This window comes from Budorcas taxicolor, chromosome 5 (genome assembly GCF_023091745.1).
Source record: "Budorcas taxicolor isolate Tak-1 chromosome 5, Takin1.1, whole genome shotgun sequence".
NCBI lineage: Eukaryota > Metazoa > Chordata > Mammalia > Artiodactyla > Bovidae > Budorcas > Budorcas taxicolor.
The window spans coordinates 72,560,209-72,567,853 of NC_068914.1; positions in this window are offsets into that span (position 1 = coordinate 72,560,209).

Genomic DNA, 7,645 nt, shown 5'->3' on the forward strand with positions numbered 1-7,645 from the left:
AGCCTCAGTTTATCTCTAACATCATGAAAATATCTACTTTGCAGATACAGTAAGGGTTAAAAAGGAAACAACACATACAGAGCCTGGCACACACTACATATTTCATAAGTAGTAAGTGTTTTTATTATTGCCTTAGGTGAACATGCAGGCTGAAAGGTGTAGCAACATTAAAGCTGTAATTATATTTAAGGGAAAACAGGTGCATGCAGGGGAGAAACTGAAAGGAAATGCACTAACATACCACACAATGGTTGTATTTGAGTGGTAAAATTATGGATGACTTTTTTCCAAATATTAACCATGCAGTCTGGAACATTTACAATGGCAAAACAAGAATCATTTTGAAGGGCAAGTTTTGAGAAAAATCTCCCAAAGATCGGGAAATGTAATGATTCATTGGTCAGTGAAAAGTCCAAAATGTTGCTTACTTGCCTGTATAATTCAATCCCAGTGCTGTAAGATGGGCCCAAAGGAGGCAGGCATACAAGCCAGAGAGCAGTAGGGATGGGCAGGGGATGGGGAATGCCGGGGGGGGGGGGGGGGGGGGTGGTGGTGCTTGTCTCTACACAGAAGAGCATCCTTGCTGGGGGCAGTGGCTATAAGAGATGATGGAAGTGTGAAAACTAAAATGACCCGTGTGGTGTGTTGGGATTGATATTCAAGGTATAAAGATGGACTCATGGCCTTCAAATTAGTCAGATAAATTAAAAAACATAGATTTAAGTTGCGTTCAAATGAATGTTGCTGTTGCTCAGTCGCCAAGTTGTGTCCAACTCTTTGCGACCCCATGGACTGCAGCTCCCTGTCCCTCACCATCTTCCGGAGTTTGCCCAAGTTCATGTTCATTGAATTGGTGATGCCATCCAACCATCTCATCCTCTGTCACCCTCTTCTTTTTCTGCCTTCAATGTTTCCCAGCATCAGGGTCTTTTCCAATGAGTGAGCTTTTCGCATCAGATGGCCAATGGCCAAAGTATTGAAGTGCTCATGCGCACATACACAGATGCCTTAGATTCAATAAACTGTTGTTTATTCAATAAATATATGTTTATTTTTAAATTTTAATTGTGTGTAGTGGGAGTCTTTATTGAATTAGTCTTTATTGAATATTAGTCAATATTGAATTGCAATATTGTTTCTGTTTTATGCTTTGGTTTTTTGACCATGAGGCTTATGTGATCTTAGCTCCCTGACCAGGGATTGAATCCCTGCCACATGCATTGGAAGGCGAAGTCTTAACCCCTCGACCACCAGGGAAATCCCATATATTTCCATTAAAAGTTTCATTATGTCCATGCTGTTCACCACCTGAACAGGTTTCATAGTCACCCAGTCCAGAAGATTAAAGCTTGAAAGTAACATTCTGTTCCTGGCTAAAGAGCTGGAAAATCACTGGCAACATTTCAAAAGCTATGAGCATAGCCAGTGCCAAGATCTTGGTTTCCACACCATTCTCCACCAAACGAAGCTAAGTTCCTTGGAGAAATGACAAGTTCCAGGGCTGAGACAGATAAATCACAAGATGAGTCAGGACTACCTAGTTCCAGAAATTTGGGAAGTGCTTAAAGAATGGAGAGACTATATCAAGAGGACACAGAAGCCACCTTGAAGGGGTTCCCACCAGCCAATGCTGAGATAATCTGAGCCTCAAAATAAAGAATTAATAAAATAGGAATCGCTGAGTCTACTCTAACATAAATAAATGAATGGATGGATGAATAAATATGAAGAAGAGAAGGTTTATTTCCCATACAGATGATGCCAACTAATAAATGTAGAAGTAATCCTGAATTTGGCAATCAGTATAGTAAGAAGCCAAGAAACAGCAGCAGTCCTAGTGGGAGGAAATTTGGTAAGGATCAGGATACTTAAATCGTCCCAAAGTATCTCTCCACAAGGTACATTTTATTTACAAAGAGAAAAAAAGGTACTTTAGAGTGGAGAAACCTGGCCAACTATTATCAAAGTTAGCATCATCAATAATGGGGCAAGTTGAAATCGTACACTGCCTTACAGGATACACACAACATCCCTTCTGTGGTACTCCTGCCCATAACGCATACTCATGAGGAAACACCAGACAAACCCAACTCATGGGTCATTCTACAAGATAACTGGTTTATTATAATCCTCAAAAGTGTCAAGGTCATGAAAATCAAGACTGAGAAACTGTTCCAGATTAAAAGGGATTAAGAAGATGTGATGACCAAATGCAGTTAACGCTGGATGCTTTCCCTACAGAGGATATTACTGAGACAACTGGTAAAGTCTGAGATCCCCTCAGATTGGGGTCTGATGATTAGGTGGCAGGAGTGTATCAGTACTAATCTCCTGGTTGTGATGGCTCTAATGTGGCTGGGTGAGAGAGTATGTCTTTGTAAGCAATACACCTTAAATATTCGAGTGGTAAAGGAGCACCAGGTCAGCAACTCACTCTCAAATGGTTCAGAAAAAAAAGTTCTTTGTACCATCCTTGCCACTTTTCCCTAAGTTAGAGGTGATTCAGAGGAAAATTAAGTTCAAAAAGTTTATTTCAGCTGTGGCCAAAAGCCCTGCCTCTTTATCTTACTAAAAGCAAAGGCTGCAGCCAGTTCGGTCAGCCAAACCTGTTTGTCTTGATGGTTGGGGACAGACTGCCAGGCGTGGATTGGGCAAACAGCTCAAGGGATCAGACCAGAGGCTGGGAGGGCTGGGGCGGCAGCTTCAGCCATGCCTTAGGAGAGGAACCTCAGCGTGGGGCACTTAGGAAGAGCTCAGGAGCTTATGATCTCTGGGACTCAGGGTAAGAGGAGGAGCAAAGCAGGATACTTTCCACACCTTGCTAGCACCAAGCCCCCTCCCATCAGTCCCTAAAGGACGAGAGAAGGCAGAGCTTGGAGAAAAGAAGAGGAGAGGGAGAAGGAGAGAGAAGAGAATGACCTTGAATTTCTGGTACCGTCACATTGTTGATACAACAAATATGTATTTAGTCCATAAAGTCACCAAACTCTGTTGTCCTTGGACCTCTATGCCTTTTCCCCAGCATTGTGTCCCCAGCACCAGTGGGCAGGACCCTGCTGACACAGTAGCCTAGGGTCCCAGGACAGGGCTGTTTTGGGAGCAGGCGTCCCAGTAGTTAGTCACTGAGGGATTGTGAGGTTTGGGGGTTTTCGGCTACTCAGCAAAGTTGCTGCTTCATTTTTTGCCTATTTTAGTAGGTTTAATGTTTTCTCTGAGCTAATTCTGCAAATTTCAAGAATGGAAAAGAAATACACGTTTGTCAATACATATCTCAGCAGTGGCCACAGGACTGGAAAAGGTCAGTTTTCTTTCCAATCCCAAAGAAGGGCAATACCAAAGAATATTCAAACTACCATACAATTACACTCATTCCACATGCTAGCAAGGAAGGTTATGCTCAAAATCCTTCAAGTTAGGCTTCAGCAGTACATGAACTGAGAGCTTCCAGATATACGAAAAGCAGAAAAAGGAAGAGGAATCAGAGATCAAATTACTAACATTCACTGGATCATAGAGAAAGAATGGGAATTTCAGAAAAACATCTACTTCTGCTTCATTGACTACACTAAATCCTTTGACTGTATGGGTCACAACAAACTGTGGAAAATTCTTAAAGAAATGGGAGTACCAGACCATTTTACCTATCTCCTGAGAAACTTGTATGTGAATCAAGAAACAACAGTTAGAACCAGACATGGAACAATGGATTAGTTCAAAATTGGGAAAAAGAGTTCATCAAGGCTGTATCTTGTCACCTTGCTTATTAAACTTCTATGCAGAGTACATCAAGCGAAATGCCAGACTGGATGAATCACAAGCTGGAATCAAGATTGCTGGGAGGAATATCAACAACCTCAGATATGCAGATGATATCACTCTAATGGCAGAAAGTGAAGAGGAACTAAAAGAGTTTCTTAATGAGGGTGAAAGAGAAGAGGGAAGAGATGGCTTAAAACTCAACATTCGAAAAACAAACTGCATCTTGTCCCATCACTTCATGGCAAATAGAAGGGGGAAAAGTGGAATCAGTGACAGGTTTTATTTTCTTGGGCTCCAAAATCACTGAGGACAGGGACTGCACCCATGAAATTAAAAGATGCTTGCTTCTTGGAAGAAAAGCTATGACAAACCTAGACAACGTATGAAAAAGTAGAGACAGTGCTTTGCTCACAAAGGTCCATATAATCAAAGTTATGGTTTTTCCAATAGTCATGTACAGATGTGAGTTGGACCACAAAGAAGGCTGAACACCAAAGAATTGATGCTTTCAAATTGTGGTGCTGGAGAAGGCTCTTGAGAGTCCCTTGGACTACAAAGAGATCAAACCAGTCAATCCTAAAGGAAACCAACCCTGAATATTCCTGTCTCTGCAAACTGTGACCATTCAGCACAATGTACAGCGCCCATGTATTGGGTGGGCTTAGTTGGGGATGAGTGTCTCTTGCAACATTTAGTATTTTCACTACACTATGTAGATCCCCTGAGCTTCCCAGGTGGCACTAGTGGTACAGAATCCACCGACTAGTGCGGGAGATCTAAGAGACCCAGATTTGATCCCTGGGACGAGAAGATCCCCTGGAGCAGAAAACGTGCCATTTCATGGCATCCGGTCCCATCACTTCATGGCAAATAGATGGGGAAACAGTGGAAACAGTGGCTGACTTTATTTGTCTGGGCTCCAAAATCACTGCAGACGGTGATTGCAGCCATGAAATAAAAAGACGCTTACTCCTTGGAAGAAAAGTTATGACCAACCTAGATAGCATATTAAAAAGCAGAGACATTACTATACCAACAAAGGTCCATCTAGTCAAAGCTATGGTTTTTCCAGTGGTCATGTATGGATGTGAGAGTTGGACTATAAAGAAAGCTGAGCACCAAAGAATTGATGCTTTTGAACTGTGGTGTTGGAGAAGACTCTTGAGAGTCCCTTGGACTGCAAGAAGAGCCAACCAGTCCATCGTAAAGGAGATTGGTCTTGGGTGTTCATTGGTAGGACTGATTTTGAAGCTGAAGCTCCAATACTTTGGCCACCTGATGCAAAGAGCTGACTCATTGGTAAAGCCCCAGATGCTGGGGAAGATTTAAGGCAAAAGTGGGCGGCAGATGATGAGATGGTTTGATAGTATCACCGACTCAATGGACATGAATTTGAGCAAACTCTGGGAGATAGTGGAGGACAGAGGATTCTGGCGTGTGACAATCCATGGAGTCACAAAGAGTCAGACCAGACACGACTTAGCGATTGAACAACATCTCCTCCAAGTGACTATGAGCTGCTGTAGGTGAAAGCTGTGCAAAGTCAGCCTCAAGTGGCATTGCTTTATCTACTCTTTCCCAGTCTCTAATAAGGGCTGGGCCACAGGCAGTGCTCAGTGAATGCTCTGTTTCTGTGTGTGTGTGTGTGTGTGTGTGTGTGTGTGTGTGCGTGCGCGCGTGCGTGCGCATGTATGTGATTCAATGGACTTTTTTTCATGTCTGAGCGGCAGAGATAAGTCCCATCACCACAACTTCCCCCTATTTTTCCACGTGCAAAGGCTCTCTGAGCCATCTCAATGCAAATCACATGTTGTATGTGGATGTCTGGAGTGGTGTGTTTAGCTACTGAGAATGGATAAGCCATAGTCTGCTGTCCTTGAAAGAAAGTGAAAGTGCAGTCGCTCAGTCGTGTCTGACTCGTTGCGACCCCGTGGACTGTAGCCCACTAGGCTCCTCTGTCCATGGGATTCTCCAGGCAAGAATACTGGAGTGGGTTGCTATTTTCTGCTCCAGGGGATCTTCTCGTCCCAGGGATCGAATCTGGGTCTCTTAGATCTCCTGCACTAGTCGGTGGATTCTTTACCACTAGCGCCACCTGGGAAGCCCAGGGGATCTACATAGTGTAGTGAAAATACTAAATGTTGCAAGAGACACTCATCCCCAACTAAGCCCACCCAATACATGGGCGCTGTACATTGTGCTGAATGGTCACAGTTTGCAGAGACAGGAAAAGACAGAACCTCCTGCCCAGTCACAGGTGTAGGAGAGAGTTCAAAGTAGGCATTTCCACATCTCCAATGTTCACCAAAGCCTAGAGAAAGTTCATCTGGGTCTTCATTGGAGGCTGCTAAAGTCTAGATGAAGAAGAGAGGTTCTTGAGGAATCAAGATAGGTCTCTGGGTGTTGCAAGCTGGATTCAGGAGCTCTGATAGAAATGAGGCAGTCCTCAGTCCTCAGGGACAGAGGCCCCACCCCCAGCAGCAGCAACAGCTATGAAAGCAAAGCCTTCCAGGGCTTGGCTGGGTCCTTTTCAGGATATTTTATCTGAAAAGCATCTGCATATCACAGAGCCCATGTCAGCAACACCTTCAGCCCACAGACCTGGGGGTACTCAGTTCAGCCCTAGGGCCCTGGCTGCCCAGCTCCATCACTGGCAGTGGGCATGGCATCACGATAAGGTAGCAACCAGGTGCAAGCCTGCTCCCGCCTGGGTCCAGCACCTGACCCCAGTGTGACCTCCCTCCTCCTGGACTTGGGCTTGACTCATGCTTCCAGAATGGGAACCTGGGGTTTCCTGCTGCCCCATGGTAGCTGACTCATAGCTGGCCCAGGGATAAGTCTGAAAGGGGCTCAGGGCAGCTGTCAGCTCTCAAGGAAGAGATACCTATAGTTCCCTAAGTACCTACCATGGGCCAAGCACCAGGCACACCGCCATATTTCATTGGTATAATGACACTGTTGGCTAATTCCTAGAAAGGAAGAAAGTGAAGTTCAGAAAAGATCATGCACAGAGCCAGCCTCCCACTTACCCTTGAGAGACTCCCTGGAGCCAGCCAGCACCCTGGGAACCACCATTTGTTTGTTCATTCCCCCAGCCAGTATTTATTGAGGGCTTCCTGCCCTCTGCTTCAAGGCCTCTCAGTCCCTGATGGCAGCCTGCAGGAGGCCCACCCAGCTCTCCTGGAGGAGCCAGGCTTGACAGGGAAAGGGGGGTTCCTGGCCCCCAGGTCCACCAAGGCATCCCCCAGGTGTCCCACTCCCTGCCAGGGTATTGCTTTGGCAGCAGAGGAGGGTTCTCTGGCTGGGACTGGGGCGTCAGCTGGGCTGTGGGCTCCTGCATCCAGGAGGTGCTTCAGTGCGGGAAATGCGCTTTTCTCCCAGCCTTAGCCTGCGGCAGGTGGGCAGGTAAGGGAGGCAGTCTTTTCTCATTCCTGTGGTTTCAGGTGCCTGGATGATGTCAGGCCAGAGTGATGCGTGGGACTCACTGTGTCTGGGGCCTGACTGGGGGTGGAGTCATTTCTTTGGAAGCTTGTAAATCACTAACGACTTCCCCTTTCAGCCCAGCCCCACCCCTGGCCTAGGAGGAGTTGCTCCGCAGGTACACAAAGACAGCTTGCCCCGCCCCCCACCCTCCGTGTCTGTGCACCGCAGATCCAGTCCCCCTTCTGTGGGGCTCCTCTCCCCCACTCTGCCGTGGCAACACATATACACAGCAACCTACCTCGCGGGCAGCCAGCCTGTCTTGGACACACAGGTGCACGCTGTAAGCGGCCCCACGCGCGTGCTCGCAGCCCTCACTCGCACTCACGCTCCGTCTTCACGCTGCTCCCTTGCTCAGTGGAGTCCCCAGGCACAGCTGGACTCTTACCCGCCAGAGCCCTCAAGC